This window comes from Urocitellus parryii, chromosome 2 (assembly GCF_045843805.1).
Source record: "Urocitellus parryii isolate mUroPar1 chromosome 2, mUroPar1.hap1, whole genome shotgun sequence".
In the NCBI taxonomy this organism is placed as follows: domain Eukaryota; kingdom Metazoa; phylum Chordata; class Mammalia; order Rodentia; family Sciuridae; genus Urocitellus; species Urocitellus parryii.
This window is the reverse complement of record NC_135532.1, coordinates 189,048,913-189,068,920: the sequence shown is the minus strand read 5'-3', so window position 1 is coordinate 189,068,920 and position 20,008 is coordinate 189,048,913.

The following is a 20,008-nucleotide window of genomic DNA, read 5'->3' as shown; positions in this document are numbered from 1 at the left end:
AATTCCTACCAGATGACACGCCACCATCTGTAATCCTAGTGTTTGGAAAGGTTGAGGCAGGAGAACCTTGAATTCAAAGCCAGCCTCAGCAACTTAGAGAGGCCCTAACAACTCAGTGAGAACTTGTTTTAAAAATAAATAAATAAATAAACAAACAAACAAATAAATAAATAAATAAAAAGGGTTGGGGATATGGTCAGTGATTAAGTGTCCCTGGATTCAATTCTTGATACAAAAAAAAAGAAAAGAAAAGAAAAAGAAAAACACCTGAAGAACTGAACAGAGAAATCCTAATCTTTTCAATAAATGGTGTTAAAATAAATAAATGTCTATAGGTAAAAAAAAAAAAGAAAAAGGAAAAATAGAGCCTCAACTTTTATGAGTATGATATAAAGAAAGTGGGCTCCAAATAGATAACAGATGTAATTAAAATTTAAACAAAAATGCTTCTGGAAGAAAACATAGGGGGAAAAATATGGTAATCTTGGATTAGGCAGGAAAAAAAAAAAGAAGAAGAAAGAAAAGAAAACTTAGAGATATCTCTAAAACCATGAGTCATAAAAGATAAAATTCATAAGTTGAACTATAAAAACTTAAAAGTCTCTCCTCAAAAGACAAAGAGTAATAAAAGGGTACTCTACTGGTTGTACTCCAATTCATGTGAGTGTAAGGAGGTCAAATGTTAGGACTCAGCACTGTTTCAAAAATGAAACCACAAACCAAACATATGAGAAAATCTAAAACGAAAACAAGTAACTATATATCCAGGATATATAGGAACTTATGTATAATGGTGTAGGATACATAGGTACTCAAAATATAAAAAGAACTTTATATGCCAATGATAAGAAGACAGAAACCCAAATTAGTAATATGTTCAAAAAGTTTAACAAAAGAAGACATGTGGATGACAAGCATACAGAAAGTTTTTAGCATCATAGTCATTCAGACAATGCAATTTAAACAAGATCTGAGACCTCCTAGAATGATCAGAATTTAAACACAGCTGGCAGCATTTTAGTCTGGGAAACTCCAATTAGAAAACATCCATAAAAGCTGAATTTACATCATTATATAACCTAGCAATACCAATTCTAGGAGAAACTTAGACATATATGGGAATTTTCTCAGAAGCATAGTTTAATTTAATTTATGTTTTGGTACAGGGATCCAACAAAGGGGTGCTTAAACAATGAGCCACATCCCTAGCCTATTTTATTTTTTACTTTGAAACAGGGTCTCACTATGTTGCTTAAGACCTCACTGAGTTGCTGAGACTTAAACTTGCCATCCTCCTGCCTTAGCCTCCCCAGTTGCTGGTATTTTAGGGGTGCTCCATTGCACTCAGCTAGTAGCACAATTTTAATAGCCAAACTCTTAAACTAAAAATCTTAAAAGTCCATCAGTAATACTAAGAATAAATATGTTATATTTATATGTGAAACATCTTTCAGTAATTAAGAGTAAAAGCTATAAGATATATTCAACAATGTAGATTTACCTTGGAGATATAATATTGAGAAAATCCATCAAAATAGCACCCACGTTCAAGTCCATTTGTTCAAACTTTAAGACAAGCAAAAAAGAGTACAATGATAGAAGTAAGAATAGTGCTAACTTTGGAAGTATGGAAAATAAACTAGAAGACTTCTGTTGTGGTAATTATACAATTGTTTTAATCTGGTGTCTATGTAATTGTGTTCAATTTTCAAAAATGTATTCATCTGCACACTTATTGACCTTTGAACTATGCTCTTGAACATTATTTTAAAATTATTAATTAACAAAATCTAGTATAACAGTGTGTCATTATATATTTTTTCTTTTTTCCTTTTTTGGAGACTAATAATTTTTTTATTTTAAGTTACATACCAATAGATATAAATACAAGTACATAACAGAGTTAAATTTCATCTGGAAACATGTCAAAACATGTATCTATTTTTTATTCTAGTAAAGTTTTTATTTTTTTCCAGTGTCATATGCCTTTCAGCGAAGTGTATTTTAATAAGACATAAAATTCTCATTTAACAAATCACTTGTATACTTTTCAAATGAACTCTAGATGGTGATAGTTTCTGTGCTCTAAATGGTGATAGTTTTTCATGGGTAAGCTCTTTTACTATAAAAGGCATTTATAAACTAAACTATCATAAATTATGTTTTTTTTAAATGACTATATATTTTTGATCAGCCAGCAATCTAGAGAATCAGGCCTTAACTTTAAACCAGTTGAAAAAAAAAGCTTGCAATAATCAAATTACTTTTTTATGTAGGTATTTGTATTTTTTTATTTTTTCCCAAACTGTCACATACTGTTATTTGCTTTAACTTAACAGAAAAAAGAAAAACCTAGCAAATAAAACCCTAATGTATTCTGAGTTAGGAGATTTGAGTTCTAGTCTGATTTTTGACATGGGTGAACTTGAATGAGCCCTTTAAATCTCCACATGTTATTTTAATAATTTTTAAAAATGAGAGTTGCAGGTTTTATGGAAGGTATTCCCTAGCTTCAGTATTAGCTGATACAGATGGTTCTAGTTAGTTAATATAGGAAAATCGATTTAAACATAACTCTGCTGCCTTATACAATTCTTATTCATGAAATACTTACTTTTATGATGAAAAGATAAATTGCCACACACACACACACACACACACACACACACACACACAGCCTCAAAGCAAGACACGAAACAGGCTTGATGCCAGGCAGTAAAACTGTTCAACTGTTTGTATCCATCAATTTTGAATCTGAAACAAAACAGTTTATTTTAGAAACAAGCATGATTATTTCCTTTCTGAACTGTAGTTGCACACCTAAAAAGCCATTCTGAAATATTTTCAAATAAAATCAAGCAACCCTTTTAATTTTATTTCAAAGCAGTACAAAAATTATATTATATGAATTACATCCATAAAATAAACAGAAAGATGACTGCCTAAGTAATTATAAAAGGCAGCAATTGCTCAGGATACAAGAGATTATGGAGTTAATTAATTAATATGAAAGCAGTTGTGTCCAACTTTCTGAGATATGACAAGTGAGGCAAAAACAAAGACAAAAACCACTGCAATTTGCTAAAGATGTAATAGATAATTAACAAAAGGAAGACAAAAACTCCAGCGATCTGTGACTTAAACTCTTGAAATTCCCACCATATGGCATTGCCTAATTCACTCTCCAAAGAAAGTCTTCAGTTTTTGCTTTCATGAGAGTCAATTCCAACCATGTCAGTGTTGACGCTAGTTAGCACATTCAGAAGGCCACTTAAAGGTTAGTATTCTCTGATAAACAAAATCCTGCTTTACAGTGTCAGAATGATATAAATACTAGCTCAAATGTAAAAGTTAAGCTATTTGATTGAATCCATCTTTTATCAAGTGATAAATGAAAATCATAAAACTATCTCTAGGAAGCAAAATTCAAGCTTTAGTTTTCATCTCAAAAAACAACTCTTGTATAAATTACCTCTGCATGCATCATTTACTGATCGTTCCAATCACTTATTCTCTCTTGTCTCAAACCCCATTGTTTCTTTGGCCATTTAATGGAACTTGCCATTATCATACTATAGTGGTACTTCTTCATATCTGACCTAATCTTATCTCTAGACCTGTTATTTGAAACTTCAGGACAGGAATCATTATTTTCCTTCTTATATCTTTAACAGTGCTGCATAGTAATTACTAGACAGTCAATAAACTTTCTTGCTTATATGGATGGGTAAATAAAGACTTTAGCTTAAGAAATATAAATCAGGATAAAAACATAGAAATCAATACTATAATAACACACCTGTTAATAAATAAGTGATTAGACTAGAAGTAGTCTAATCCATTATACCATAAGGTGCAATTTCTTTAAAAAGCTACAACTATTATGAAAAATTGGCAAAATGGATACAGCTGAGTGGTGATAACTGTGTAATAATGTTGTACCTTCTACTTCTCTATACACTTGAAATTTGTCACACTTTCAAAATCCATGGGACACAAGGCAATGCTAATATTTCAATATGTGCACAATAACATATTACCTAGATTTGTGTTACTTACCTTAATAACTATTTTTCAAAAACAATAGTAATATGCCAGCAATATACAGATAATATAATGTATAAACTACAAGGAAATAAATGAGTAACTAACAAAAAATAAAAAATTAAAGATTTCTGAGCCAAATAAGGAACATTTATAAAATAGGAACTGCAAGTTTACATGTTACATGTTTAACAAACCTAGTTTCTTAACACATTTTACTGTTTAGCCACATAGTTGTCATAGTTAGTTAAAATTCAAAGGATCAAATGCAAGAATGGAGTTGTAGCTCATGATAGAGCACTTGCCTAGCATGTGTAAGACCCTGGGTACAATCTGCCACACTGCAAAAATGAAGCTAGGAATTGAGACCATTTGGTAGGACAAATCATTTAGGATCATTACACAGAGTGAAATGGTGATACCCTGCTTGGAGGCAGGGGTAAGGAGTGAGGTCATCAATTCTATTCAGTGCAATCATTAAGAACTCAAAAAATTAATAATTATAAAGATTATGTTCTAAAAGGAATTTTACTATTTGTATAGTATTGAAAATTTTTAAATTAAAAAAATTGGTTCAACTTACTTGAAATACCCTATTTCTTGATTTGTCTAAGGTCAATTAAACTGAAGAAAACATTTTTAAACCCCTACTACATGCCATAAATTGCTTATGAGGTACAAGAATGATATGAAATTTAATAAATTCAAAAAGATATTGAATGAAGGAAAACTTCAATAAAGCCCATTTCTGAGAAATTATCTTAACAAGGTGCATTACTTAAATATACAAGTCAATTGAGATATGAAATGAAAACTCATTGAATATAGTCAGAGGAAATGAAAAGACTGGAGAGCTATAAAGGGACTGTTCTTCAAAGGAATAGTGTTATAGCAAGTTTTCTGCAAGACTAGCATTCTATTCAAAAGTAATATAATGCCTCTGCCAAGAAGGACCTGAAACAAAGACCCTAATATATGGCCCATCATCAGCTTTTAATCAAATGAGCATGACATAATCTGGCAAGAGGTATTTCTTCCTCATTTGAAAAGGAAAAAATAAAATCCCTGTTTCAAAACAAGAGCTGCAACAACAAGGAGAGTCAAAAATGATTAAAAGGCTACAGAAAACTATACATAAAATGACTGCATCTGCTTTTAAAGCTTTAAGGGTCTTTGAGCTTCATTTAATCCAGCCTCCTATTTCACAATTGAGTCAATGAGATTTGCTGATGATTGTTCAGCTTCAGATCTCCTGACTGCCGGTCTACTTCGCAGGATGCCTTTCAAAACCTAAACTACAACAAATAAATAAAACAAATAAAAACATTTGGTTTTGCCTCAATGATCTGATGTTTATCTATTTTCATAGGTATCAGTAAAAAACATTCAAATAACATATGCCTTCGTTTTGGTGTATCCAAGCTTAAAAATAGCAGTAAATTTTCTAATCTAGAATTGCTTCCACACACCAGCTGAGCATTCGGGCAAGACAAAGCAATTTTGTAAAATAACAGGAAGAAATTACCTCTGCATGCATCATTATTCTTTCAAAGGTACTGGAGAGTATTCCTAAAACCATGGATCTTCAAACATTCACAGAAAACTGAGGAATTAGCCTGATGTCTGCAACATATTTCACTGACAAGCAAAATGGAATAAATATCTGAAATCTATCACTTTAGAAATATTGAAGAAATTTTCAAAAAATATTTGTATAGTAAGATGCTAGGGCAATAGTAGACTAATTGTACTTTAACAGGTTTTAGAACATATTAAATCTATACAAGGGTCTTATTTGAAGAATAAAGCTACATTCTATATTTAAATATTTAATATACTGACATTAATTTTAGTTAAATCCTTGCAATTATTATATTCTACCTTGAAAATAATTAAACTCATGCTTTAAATGTATGCTATTGTTTATAGAAAGATATATGATAAGGTTTGGGCCTCAGGGCTTTGTTTCTAGCCAGAAAAGCTGAGTCTAAACCACAAATATGTCATTAAATTTCTAGGAACTTTAGTAACTTAAATCGTGGTAAAATCTGTTTTCTTCATTTCTTCTTCTGCCAAAAGAAAATAGTATCTTTAGGATCATTGATAATTTTAAGTAAAGTATGCACATAAAACTTTGTTGAAAAACTATATGCACATTTAAATCCCCACAATTTTGCATATATTATTAGTTTATATTTATATTGTGTATAAAGAGATTTGTTTTAATAAATGTAGTTCTTAAAACATTAGCAAAACAGTCCAGTTTGGCATATATATAAGGGAAAGAGTCATAAATTATTTTAATATCATATTATTGAAAAATTGCCATATGTTTTACATATTCAGCAATTATAATTACAAATACAAAAAGAAAAAAGAACACCATTAAAATATGGTGGTATACTTGAAGTAAATTTATTTGTGTTTTTATCTAAAAAGATTTGATTTGTATTCATTCACCATATTTTACTTTTATTCAAGCCCCATCTATTTGGCAGTTTGAAACCAAATGTCTGGACTACTTGGGCAGCTCTATAAACATTCTGGTATGAACCAGCTTTAGCTCTTATATGTTGTTCAAGGAAATGCAAACAAGTTTCTATCTTCTAAAACTAAACATATGTCTTACCTTATGACCCAGCAATTCTACTCCTAAGTGTATATCCAAAAAAAAGAAAGAAAGAAAGAAAAGAAAGCACAAATCCAGTAAAAGACAATTTTTTAAAAAAAGTATTCTTAAAGACAATATTTATAATTGCTCAAAACTAGAAATGCACCAAATATTCCTCCTAACAAAAACAATTGAGATTCTACAATGGAATATTATACTTCAATGAAAGAACAAAACATTAATAACATGTAAAAATGTCAATGAATCTCACAGATGTTATGTTGAAAAAAGAAGCCAGTCACAAAAGCACCCATATTGTGTAATTCCAATTAGAAAAAGTTTTTTTTAAAATAGGTAAAACTTTCTTTATTGATTGAAGTAGGATGCTGATGTAGTAAGAAAACTAAAGCACATGTCACCAATGTTGGTACTGAGCAGCAACAGAAGTGAACAGTGTTGAAGAGATTGTTGGTGCAGGATGGAAAGAGGAAAAAAATTAACATTTACTGGGAACTGGACAAAAGGCAATTCAATTTACATACTGGTAGAGAAATTGTGAAAACTCTGGTCTAAAGTAACATCTGATGCAGAAAGTAATTTCCTTACAAAGATTAGGGAGCTAGACTCAGTGACTCATGACTACAATCCCATCTACTAGAGAGGCCAGGACTGAAGATCACTTCAACTGAGGAGTTTAATGTCAGTCTGGGCAAAATAGCAAGACTCTGTCTTAGAAGGAAAGGAAAAAAAAAATGGAAAAAAGTAGGGGTGGAATGGGGAATGTGGGGAACGAGGAAGGGATTCATTGTAAGGGACATTAAAAGAAATAGCCTATATCCTCATAGAAGTAGGATTATTCCTGTGAAGTGTTTGTTAAAACTGCTTACTTATGTTCAGAAAATTGTACCTCAATTTTTAAAAATTGCAAAAGATAACAAACATTTTTAAAGTCGTTAAAAGACGTTCAGAGTTATTTCCTGATGCAAAGTACTGATCCATGTTAGTCTAAAAGTTGTGAAAAATACAAAGCACTTAGGATTTTTACCATATGCTACAATTTTCAAGTAGCACAAGGCTTGCAACACCTCTAGTTTATAATTGCACTGAGATTTTTCATTTATCTCAGGCTGTGCCACAAATCTCCCTGAATTATCCTTGAAACTTCATAGTTTTTAATACTAAAATGTTAAGAAATCTTATGTGTCTGTAACAAACACATGTGACTCATGTTAATAAAAATGATAACTTCATAGTTCAAATTACTTGTTTTAACTTGGAGCTATTTATATAAACCTGTTGAAGCTTTCCATAGAAAGAAAGAGTTTAATAAAGTTAGAAACATAGAAAAAAAATCCCTTTAAGTGTTAGAGTACAGTGAATAGACAGATAATTATCTAATGTAGGTAGGGAAGCTAAGATAATTAGAAAATATCACATTGGACATTGAAACATATATTTTGATACATATTTACATTGACATTGTTTTTCATGCAGAAAGAACACATTTGTCCTACAATTAATAATATCTATAAATGTGAATGATTTATTTTTTGTGATCATTCTGTCATCAAAACATACATCCTAGATGCAGTAAACAGCAGCTTTTCACCTACATAATTTTGTTTTGTTTTGTGGTGCTGGCGGACTTGGCACATGCTAGGCATGGCATTCACCACTGAACTACATCCCTGGCCCCTTTATATATTTTCAAACAGACATTTAAGCATGCCCAAATAGCGTTCTTTCCACCAGTTGGGCCTGAATTGTACCATCCACTCACAATTCATATGTTAAGGTCTGAACCCCTGGTACCTCAAAATATGACTGTATTCGGAAACAGGGATTTTAAAGAGGTAATAAAGTTAAAACGTGGTCCTTTGCATGGCCTTATGAGAGGAGGAAATACAGACACAGACATAGGCATAGACAAAGGAGGAAATGGCTATCCATAAGCCAAGGAGAGAGGCCTCCTATGAAACTACCCCTGACCACACCTTAACCTCAGACTTCCAGACTCCAGGATAGTGAAGTAACATGTGCTGTATAAGCCTCCTGTCCTGTGGAACTTTGTCATGACAACCCTTGAAAATTGATGTGCTATCTTAATACAAAGAATACAGCTGGAAGTAGCGCACTCTCTTTTCTTTTTAGTTTTTATAATCTATCTTTTCACACACCCATTGAGTAATTTGGGATGACCCACATCCAGGTGATTGAAATTTGAGAAGATGACCAAATCAGCTAAGGACTCTCCACACTGCCAGGTGAGGATCAAGGTCTCTGAGCCACCCTCTTCCAATGCATAACCTCACAATTTCACTTAATCATCAAACATTTCAATCAACCCCACATATCTTTCTAGGGAGTTTGTTGGAAGTGTGGGATTGTTTTTGGTCAGAATTCTATGAAATGTTCTACTCTAATAATTTAAAAATGAATGTCAGACATTTTAGAATTTGGGTAGAATTTATAAACTATGTGAGACAAGACAGTGGGGAGGGAAGTACACTGACCTAGAAATGAGACTGACTTAATGGCCCTGCTTAAAGGCATCTAATTACATGAACTTGGACAAGGCTTCCTTGTTTGGGACAGCCATTGTTTATCCCCATCAGGGAGTCACTAGCCTGCACTTAATTAGAATACCCTGGAGAGCATTTTAAACAGACTAGTATCTGGGACCTACACCTTGTTTTTAAAGTTGCCTAGACATTAGATTCACCTTTCATATTTAAAAAATAATATCTAGCATAATAATCTTCATTATCAAATTATCATCTACTATGTCCATTAAACTTATATAATTTTTTATGTCTCAATAAAACAAAAGGAAAAAAGTATTAATATGTAGATCCATCCTGCCGCAGCTGGGCACAAAATCACGAGCCACTCACAGCCTTGTAGATTCAAACAGCAATTCTTTATTCCCGAAATCTCACCAGCACTCTACACGCACGTTCTGGGGAAAATCCACACCTCCACCAGGCTCTGCATCCCAAATACTCTCTGAATCCCGTGAGAACTCAACGGGAACTCGAGGAGCAGGAGCCTGAGGCAGCAGGATACGCCCTATTCCCAGCAGGATCCACCTTAAACCTGGAACTGCCCTATTCCCAGCAGGATCCACACCCTAAACCTGGAACCGCCCTAAACCGGGATCCGCCCTGGTCCTTGAGCAGGGTCACCTTTTTCGAACATTCATGCAATGTCACTGCAAATAACCTGGGTCCAAGGCAAGCCCACTTCCACAATGGAGAGTCCTTCCTCTAAGCAACATTGGGTAGGCTGACAAGGAAATTGCCATGTGTCATACCTACTTGGCTATGGCTCTCAGCACCATCCTCTAGAAATTTTGATTTAATTTGTTTAGTTGATTTGAAATATAGCCTTAACATTGGGCTTTTTGAATGCTCTCTCCATTCAAGGATGACATCCATTGCCCTGGACATTATTTTTGAATTGGTCTATGGAAGCATCTAGGCATTAATATTATTTAATTACTCAGGAGAATTCAATGCACATTAATTCTCCAGATTTGACTCATGCACAACTATATAATGTAAAGATTAAATAAAACTATTCTAAGCTATAATATTTAGTATTTTTTCTTTTTTACTTTCTGTGACATACTTGGTACTGATAAGACATTTCAAATCACACACACACACTCACACACACACACACACACACACATACTACAAGTTCATTAACTCATTAGAGTGCGTGAACTTTTAATTATGTGAGTCAAATGTCTTTGACTGTTTCTGAGGATGCCCAAGGCGAGAAAGAGAGAGAGAGAGAGAGAGAGAGAGAGAGAGAGAGAGAGAGAGAGAGAGAGGCTCTGTATGAAATTGGGTTATCAGCTGTGTGATGGGTGCAATTATTTCAGGGAGAAACACATGCACCAAAGATGAAGGCACAGAACAGAATTGCTTCTATGATAGTAATTTAGTTTCCAAGGGGAAAGATTCAAACCAGCATCTCCCATTTATCTAACAACAATTACACAGTTTTCCTTTTCATCCATTTCTTTCAGCCTTTTCTTATATTTGAAGCTTTCTAAAGGGTATTTGAGTGATCTAACATTAACCACCCACGTACCGTATTTATCACTATTATTAGCACAGTGGATGATCTTTACAACTTAGTGAAGCTCCAAGAAGCATTATTAGTGATTTTCCTTAAAAGTGCCTCTAAATCATTTGCCATTTGTTCTGATTTATGTACCAGGAAAAAATATTTTCAAGTGACCTTGTAGTTACTTCTCTTACCTTAAGTTTAAAAATGACTGCAATTAGTGATATGATGTAAGTGTGCCTTGAACTATGAAGTTTTACATTTTAGTCCACATAAACTCAGAAAGATTATAAGACATAAGGAGACAAGGTGAAAAATAATAGAGGAATGTGGTCCTACATTTACGTCCCCCAAATAACTACATAATTATCAGAAGTAAATTAGGTGAAGGAAGGAGAGGGGGGCTGGTGTATAACCACTCATAAGAAAAATTGTTACTTTTTGGTAGAATGAAAGACATGTAAAGGTCTATATTTAACCTTTAGGAAAGTGAATTCAGTTTTAGTCTCTATATATAGAATGTCCGGAATTGCTCATCATCCATTGCTTACAAAATCAAACTTGTAGTATTATGTTAAGCTTTGAAAAATATTTCATTGTGTTAGTAAACACACTTCATTGTATTAAACAACAGGACAAATCCAGTAGGAAGTAACCAATCCTACTACATGTGGAAAAGCTGGAAGAAAAATGGAAAGAAAATTTCACAATGTGATCAAAGTGGTTTTTTTAAAAAAGCTTCATATGTAACTATCAGAAGCCATACTGTGAACTAAAGTACAGAGAATTTTCTAAGCTTCTACATTTGTGAAATTGATAAGACTCTAGATACTGCAAGCTATTTATGCTAAGGCTGAAAAATATTTGATAAGGAAACTATGGAAAGGATTTATGTGTGCAAAGCGTAAGACTAGTGAGAAGGTACAAAAAATATTATCAGACTTCAGTGATTGCATGATACAATGAAACAGCAATTGTGTTTGACATTAATAAGATAAAAATACATTCAGTCTTGAGGTCTCAGACCACCAAATACTAAGAGTATAAAAGCTTAATTTTTCTTTATGTATTAATACATCTGTCCTCAATTATTTTGACTAAGGCTTTCAAAATTGTTATTGATTAAGTGATCATTTAAAAAAGATATCATTTTCATTACTAACTTTTCTGTGAGTAGCATACACAGAGTGGTACTAAAACAACTGGATCTTAACTGCAAAAATGAATAAATAAATAAACTAATTAATTACCTCATTTCAAAGGTAATGCAGTTCTCCTAAATTTCAGAGACTCAACATCGAGAAAGTGAAATGCTGTTCAATGTACTGTAACACATTTCATAACACATTTCACATTTCATATTGGGAGCTGCTGAGTTTTGAATGACTACCCATTAAATATTTTTCAGTATTTGTAAGTTTCTAAACTGCAAAAAAAAAATAGAATTTCTTCCTATTTTCTCCAAACATCTGGACCCAGAGAAAAAAATTAAAACAATACAGATTAATAAAGAAAAAATTAATTCTAAGTTTTAATCCTGTCTTTTATTTTGGAAAAATCGTGGCGGCCTTGCTAATAGTTTCTGCTCTCCCAAGTACCAAGAGCAGTTGCTGTATGTCATTTTCACTGCATGGGGAGATGTTTCACTGACATCCTCTCTCAGGAAGAACTGGTCAATCTTCTGTGTCATTCTAGGTGTCTGCAGAAAAATATCAGAAGAAACTAAAACAGCCTGACCTCATCTTGCCTTCCTCACATAACCAATTTTTCTCTGGAGTTCCTTGACAAGTTTAGACACATTGAATGAAAATAAGAAGTTGTTGGGACAAATCTCCCTTTAAAAGCAAAGCCTAGATAGATTAGGGGGAAGATATAGGCACACAAAGAAAAAAAAATAAGTAAAATAGTACCTCCTTCTTTCATTCATTGTAACTACAATGGTTAATACAGTCCAATGACATTTGAAAGATTTTAATTGAAAATATTGTTAACATGCTGCAATATGTCACATTTCCAATCCTACATACCAAATTTTAAATAAGTGAATCAATAAAAATATTGAGAAGATGGTTTTATTAAATTTGAGGATCATATAGCATTATAGAATCTCAAGGTAGAAGAGAATCAACCCAATGTTTTACATATCTATAGTATAGATATAGATATAGATGCTATATTTTAGAATGAATAAGTGATACAGTAATACAGACTCCTTAGGTATAGAGCTGATATTGAGCTTCACAACCCAGCCCCAAGGGCAAGAGCATCTGAGGGTCTCTAACATTTGAAAGTTCAGATACTCCATGACTAAACCTTTTAGGGTGTGATAGAACTTCTCTTGACTATTTCCAAGAATGTTATCAATTTAGACAATTTTACATGTTTACCTGTTTGGATTTTCAATGACCAGACTACCTGAACCCTCGCAGCATTCTTCTTGCACCCCAAGTCTGTGCAGTACTCCCACTGCCTTCTCTTGCCCACGCACAGAACCACACTGCCATGGGAATTTTCCTGAAAACCTTTCATGTTGTTGCCATGGGGTGAAGGAAAAGGTCTTGGAAGGAACAGGTTTGTACAAAATCAAGCTAGATACCATTATCCCCAAACCTGTTCCTCTTCTCCACTCTCACATTTCTATTCTGACTTGCACTCTTGTCAAACAAGTTGTTATTCTTTGACTATGTATTGATCTCTCTGCTCAAAGTAAGTTTCTCCTCCTTATCTTTTCCTACGGAGTCTTCCTTTGAGGTCTATGATAGCTTAAATATCCCTAATTTCCCTCACTCCTTTTCCTCAGGGCATAGAAGGTCCATTCCTACCTTAGATTCTTTCAGCACATTTTAGTCTCTAATAACTCTTACTATACTGCATCATATAATAACTCTTCTTATACTGCACTGCATGTTAATTGCAAGTTACAGAGTTAATATTTTGTAGTCTTTCATTATTCTTCCTTAACTTCACCAAACCTCATCCCCTCAACAGTATTTTGTCCAGGACACTTTTTTTCCAATGGCTCAGTGGCGCATCTGTTATGTGTCAAGGTAAATTCCTGAGTTAATTTGATACTAATAAAGTCAGAAAGAGTTGATAGAATTTCTATATTTTTATTAAAACCAATTGTCATAAAATTTTAGAACTGGAAAGTCTTAGAAAAATATGTATCTAAATTTTATCCCTCTTATAAAAAGGACCAGAATTTTCAATTGATTTATTCAACAAATATTTTATTCCATGTGAGCTGTGTGTTAAGCCCTATTCTATGTGCCACAGGTAGATGGTTTCATATAAAAATATTTCAATGAGTTTTATTTTTGCAGCTTATATCCTGGGAGCAAAGCAGGCAACAAGTAAACAATCAAGTAAGCAGGATATTAAATAGCTATAAGCATCATGAGGAAAATAAGCTAAATAATTAGTTCAAGTTCACCAAGTGTCTCAGCTGAACTTGAGCTGAGGTATCCTCTGTTTAGGTCCTGGTCTCATGTATCTCAGTTTTCAGTTTTACTTTTAAAAACAAGCATTATAGATCCAAACTGAAGTCATCATTCAAGGTGGCAATTGTGGAATGGTCTGTATAGGTAAAGGTAAGTTTTAGGTTACTTTAACAAACATGTTCATAAAATGCCATGACTTAATTAAGATAGACTTTGTTATTTTTCACAAATAGCCCTAAATTCAAGTGTTCAGGCTTTGGGGAATGTCTGCCTATATTCTTTCTTTCAAAAACTTAGGATACTTCCATCTTATCACACCATCATGTAGGTTTTTAAGTTACTGGAGGCCTGGAGGTGCCATATTTTATTCCAGCCTGCAGAAAACAGAGAGAAAAGTTGAAGCACCCATGCCCAATTATTTAAGATGAAGGACTGGAAGTGGCCACATGACTTTGCTGATATTCTATTAGCTCACCCCCTAAAGCATATCTGGACCCAAGGGGGGCTAAACATGTAGCTAGAAGTCTCTAAGGCCAGCTTAACTCTGGCCAGTTCTGGGTTTTTCTATCAGTTTAGAAAAAATGGGAATTATGATACAAGGAGGGAGGCAATTAGTCACCTCGACCTCCATGGACCACCATGGACCACCATCATTTACTTTTGCTTGGAGCCTGGAACAAAATTAAAGAATGAGATGAACTGTTATTGAAAACTCAGTTATGAAAAACAATTTCTACTGCCTGAGAGACTGAATTCTAAGTTTTAAGAATACTTTTGTTTAATTCTCCAAGAAAAAGTGTTAAAAGAAAAAAAAAGTAGAGTGAAAAGAAAATGTATACATTATACATGGCGTCTGTTTGTGCAAATTGATTTAGATGAGTAATAGAGTCCACTTTAATGAACCATAACTGTAATTTAATGTGGCTCCTCTAGGCAATATACTAACTCACTTTATAGACATAGAATATTATTTGCAATAACTGTGGTTACACATTACCTTGCTGTGAAGTCAATAGGGAGGGCAGTGCCTAAAGCTGGTAATTTAGCACTCCCTTGGCAATTCACACAAAATGGCTGAATCACAGAGATGAGAATTGTAATTGTCTAGGATCCTGGGGTCAATTGTTTCTGCTTTCCCGGTTTGTAAGAAGGCAATGCATTTAGCAATCAGGGCAGACACTTAGTGTTACAAAGAACTTCCTGACCAGCTCTTCATCTTTCAGTCCCATGGAAGAATTCACTGTGATGGTATGCTTTAACTAGGCAATGATGTTAATGACATCATATTTCTTCACTTCTCATTTTCTAGTAAATTCACTCTTGGATGGATGAAGGGAAGGAATTAGTCAAGTCCTGTCTCCTCTAACAAAGGAAATATATTTTTATAAAGCAAAAAGATCTGATGACAATTCAGCAGAGACTAGAAATCTAAACAACTCACCATCTCAAGGAAAAAAAAGGAGAGAGAGAAAAAGGGAAAAAAAAAGAAAGAAAGGAATGCTGAAAGTTAAGAAAAATACTTTAAAGCCTAAAAAGAAAACATAAATAGTAAACTGTTGAATATTTTAGAATAGAATTAGTTAATAGAGGAGGTACTTAGATTTAATAAAAGGGTCATAAAAAGTCAATAAATATAGTACTATAATGAGATATTTGGAAGCAAGAAGAGGAACTGGAAGAATCTACAGTATGAAACAGGATTAGTTAAATGTTATGAATAACAATGAATTTTGAACTTAAGGAGACCTTCCAGTATGTATTTACTGAGCAATTTTTATGTACCTACTATATACCAGAAACTGCTGTCAACACTGTATCAAGCCAATTATGACACAGTATTTGCACCCCACAATGAAAGAGTTTATTCCCATGCATGTATTTTCTTCTATAATACAATAAAAACTATGGATACAATATTTTTATTTGTGGGATTCTGTTGGTTGTTATTGAAGCAGCACATCTCTGTTTGTGAAAGTTAATATATCATAACTATGAGAAAGAGAAACAGCAAGAATGTCTAAGTACACTGGCTAATGATAGAAATACAGAAGATGGGAAGGTCAGGTCACTTATCTTGAATATTTGCAAATATAGTCAAACAAATGAGTTCTCATGAGCTTTGATTTGAGGGTATATTCATCTATAGCTCTACATGTATATCTAATATTAGGCTTCTCATATAGAAATGCCTGCAGACAGACAAAATGGCACAATACATTACAATACAGAATGTTGTTCCTGTGAGTCTATAATTCTAGATCCTGGTTCCCTACTTATTCAACCCTTGTAACAACTTTCTGAGTTGGTTCCATTAATATTTACAGTAGGAGTTAAGGAAAATAGGTCACAGAGCTTTTAAGTGATTTTCAGAATGTCCAAAGAAAGTCACTGAAAATTCCAGGAATCTCTCTTATACATTCAGGTAAAAATCAAACTTTAAAAATCCACAGAACAATTTTCATTTTTTCTTTGGCTTCTTACTAATGATTACAACATTTAGTTTTACTAGTTTTCACTTTTTTAAGGAAATAAACCAAATCTATCCTGAAGTAAAGCAAACTCTTCCTTGAAAATACTCTTTTTTCTGTTCACTCCATATCAGTCATTTTAAAATCAGAGAGAAGATAAATCGGTTCACACAATCAGTTATGTACTTTATAGTCAGTAACTTTATGTAAACAAATATTTAGAAAAGAATTGTTTTTCCTTTTTATGATTGTATGACTGAATCCTTGCGTGAACTGGGGAATACAGCCTTGTTCCTAGAGTTGGCTTATATTTCTTGTATCTTTCATGTGTCTATACCTTCATAGGCGATGAGTTGAGTATCTCTCATACCTCAGACTCTCTGACTTCTATCACATGTCTGACTTCAGCAGAGAAAGTTCTCCACTTTTCAGGGCCATGTGATTAGACTGGACTCAGACAAACCAGAATCACTTTCAGTTTTAAAGTCTGCAATTTACTGACATCTGCAGATTCCCTTTTGTCTGATAAAATAATATATTCACTTATACCAAGCTTAGGGTGGAGCATCTGGGGAGTAAATAGCATTCTGCCTACCATATCAGTAACCATATTTTCACTGGATGCCAAAGGAATATAGTACATTTTAGTTTCTGCCTTTATATTAACTGTTTTTTTTTTAACCTAGGAGATTTTCCTATTATTCTCTTATTTTTTTATTTATTTCTTTTAGTGGGAAAACTGGCTATTTTTTTATAATTATTACATTTATAATCATTACCACATCAAAAAGTGACAGATTTTAAAAAATCTTCTGAAATTCAACATCATTATGAGAGTTATATTTCTACCTTACATTCAGAATTTTTCACTATGCTTTAAACAAGTTTTTAATTCATTTTAGGCAAATAATTAAAGCAAGCATTTCCTGAGCATGGTGGATCTGTCAAAAACATCATTCATTGTCTTCATTTTTTTTAGGAAGAGACAGGGATACTGTGCAGAATATCAATAAATGGAAATGCATTTTCGCTAGGAAACCATTTGAAGTGTGAAGAGAGAAAACATCACACTAAACATTAGAGATGGCTTCTAGAATGCAAAATTTTTGTGTTATAACATTAACTTCACAGTAACCTGTTTTGTTCCTTCTTGCTTTATTTTGTAGTTTGGGGTTGGTTTTCCACTGTTTACTCTTTATCTCCTTCATTCATAGCCTATAGTTCTAGTTAGTCAAGAAAAGAAGCAGAAGTTTATCCTTAGTTTGCTTAGACAGACTTCTGAGTTCATTATCATTTCTCTCTTGCTCACAACTTTCATCCCATTCATCCTTCTGCATCTAACTGAAAAATTTATTCCAGATCCAATAATTTTCTCATACTCTCAAGACAAATTCTAGTTCAGATCAGTCTTATTCTCCACGGTGACTACGTTATTAACTTTCTGTTTGCTCTGCCTACTTTAACTCTTTCTCTTTACACCCGTAGAATTCACTATCCCACAGAGTAGCCAAAAGTATCTGTCTAAAATGTTAACAGGGCTATGTAATCTCCCTGTCAGTGATTTCCCATTGCAAAAATCAACAAGTTCCAAATTCCTTACTGTAGTCTCCTAAATTCTCTGTATTTTTGCCAAACTGTCACTACCTCACGAGTCTCCCACTTTCCACCTATTTCTATGCAGGTAACTTTCCGACTGGTGAAGATGGCAAGCTCATTAGTATCTCACTTGGCACTCTAGTTCCTTCTCCTGTCATCTTCAACTCAAAGTTACTTTTAAGATAAACTTCACCACTCAGTCCCTTTCTGCTTCTTTACTGAGTTGTGTGCTTTCCATGATAGAAATTACTGTATTGTGTTTACTTGTCTGTTGTTTCTTTTCCCATACCCAACATCTTCACCTCCATTAATACATAAACTCCTTACAGAGATAAGGGCTGGCTGGCTTGTTACCTTCTGCAAGCGCTAGTACAAAAATTGGGCCCACAATGTGAGTATTTACAGACTCTTAGAGAAATTTTGTATCTTTATGATGATTATTTGTGTGTGTATTGTTTGTGTTTAGGATTAGTACTAATAATAGTTAACTAAATTCTTGCTAGGTGTCACACATTGTGTTAAATGACTTTCATGCATTGCCTCATTTAAACATAACAAATGCCCTTAGGTATATATAGATATCATTCCCAAGTGAAATATGAGAAAACTGAGGGTTAGAAAGGTTGAGTGAAGGTTGCAAAACAAGCAAGTGGGAGAGATTGGATTACTTCTCACTTCAAAGAATTATGTGTTTTTCCATCTCAGACAACATCTAAAATTTCTAAATTTAATAGTAAATGCGTTCTAGTAGTCTGTAATGGAATTTGGAATTAAACATGACTATGTGCTTTTAAATTTTAATATTTCAAACAATTCTTTTTATTTCTTCAATTCTTTAGGCATATATAACTTCCTATCTCATTACTTCCCCAGTGGTTTGTCATTTATTCTAGGTAATCTAGTTCATCTTCTGCATAAACATACAAATCATTCAGGATTCACATTGAAGCTCTTAGCCTCCAAGATCCTATTCTCAGTAACCACTCCTGTTATTAGTAGCTCTTAGAAACCACAAGATCTGAATTGACCAAATTAGTATGTGAATACACAAATATGTAACAATAAAGCTCACTATAATGTACAATTATAATGCATCACTAAGAATGATCTTGAAATATTATAAAACAAAAAAGAACTAAAGGGTCTGATAGTCTGAGTACCTCTCAGTGACATCAATACATATAATGTTATATAATGGTAACACTTATGTTTAGTGCCTCTGGTTGCTATTTTAGACAATATAAACTCAGAAGCCTCAAATAAAATTATTTTCTAAACAACAAAGCAGCATCTCAATGGCTTCAAACTATTTCTGTAGGTGCTTTTTCATTTGTTAAACAGTTCACCCAAGAAAGGAAGGCATCTCTCATTCTCTCTGAGTTTATCATGTTTCTGTCTTGTTTTGTCCTTGTTCCTCTTTCTCTCAAAGATGAAACCAAAACCATATTAGTGGTTTGGGTCCTGAAATGGCTGTGTGACTCTCACCTGCTGTAGAAAAGCATTTATTAAAGAATTGCTTCTGTTCTACAACATTGCAGCTTATTGAATATAAAGAAAAACAGCATGAAAAAAAATGAGATGCAGGTCTCATTGTTAAACCAGAATCAAAAGCATTTAATATTCAAAAGCAAATGGTACTTATTTATATACTTGCTTTTTGATAGAATTATGACAAAAAGTGTGTTTAGTTGATAGCATAGGGAAGAAAGAAAAAAATAAAATTTATAAAATATATCAGCAAGGAACAACTCAATAGGATAGCACAGGAGAGT